The sequence below is a fragment of the Gloeophyllum trabeum genome, assembly GCF_000344685.1.
Source record: "Gloeophyllum trabeum ATCC 11539 unplaced genomic scaffold GLOTRscaffold_00001, whole genome shotgun sequence".
NCBI lineage: Eukaryota > Fungi > Basidiomycota > Agaricomycetes > Gloeophyllales > Gloeophyllaceae > Gloeophyllum > Gloeophyllum trabeum.
In genome coordinates this window covers 4,056,452-4,056,675 of record NW_006920410.1, presented here as the reverse complement: position 1 = coordinate 4,056,675, position 224 = coordinate 4,056,452, and positions in this window count along the sequence as shown.

The window sequence follows — 224 nt, the reverse complement described above, 5'->3', positions numbered from 1 at the left end:
TTCTACATCTAAGAGAAATGAGCGTAGTCTGATGGACTCTCGACAATGTTAGACAGAAAAAGATACATAAATAAAAAATGCACTACCACGCCTTGAACTCTCGTCCACAACACAAATCACTAACGCTTTAACCATTAGACTACGAGGGAATACAGATGCAGCGTTATATAGTAATTATGTACTGCACAGCAAGGCAGATTTACATTAGTGTAAACGATGCTTCT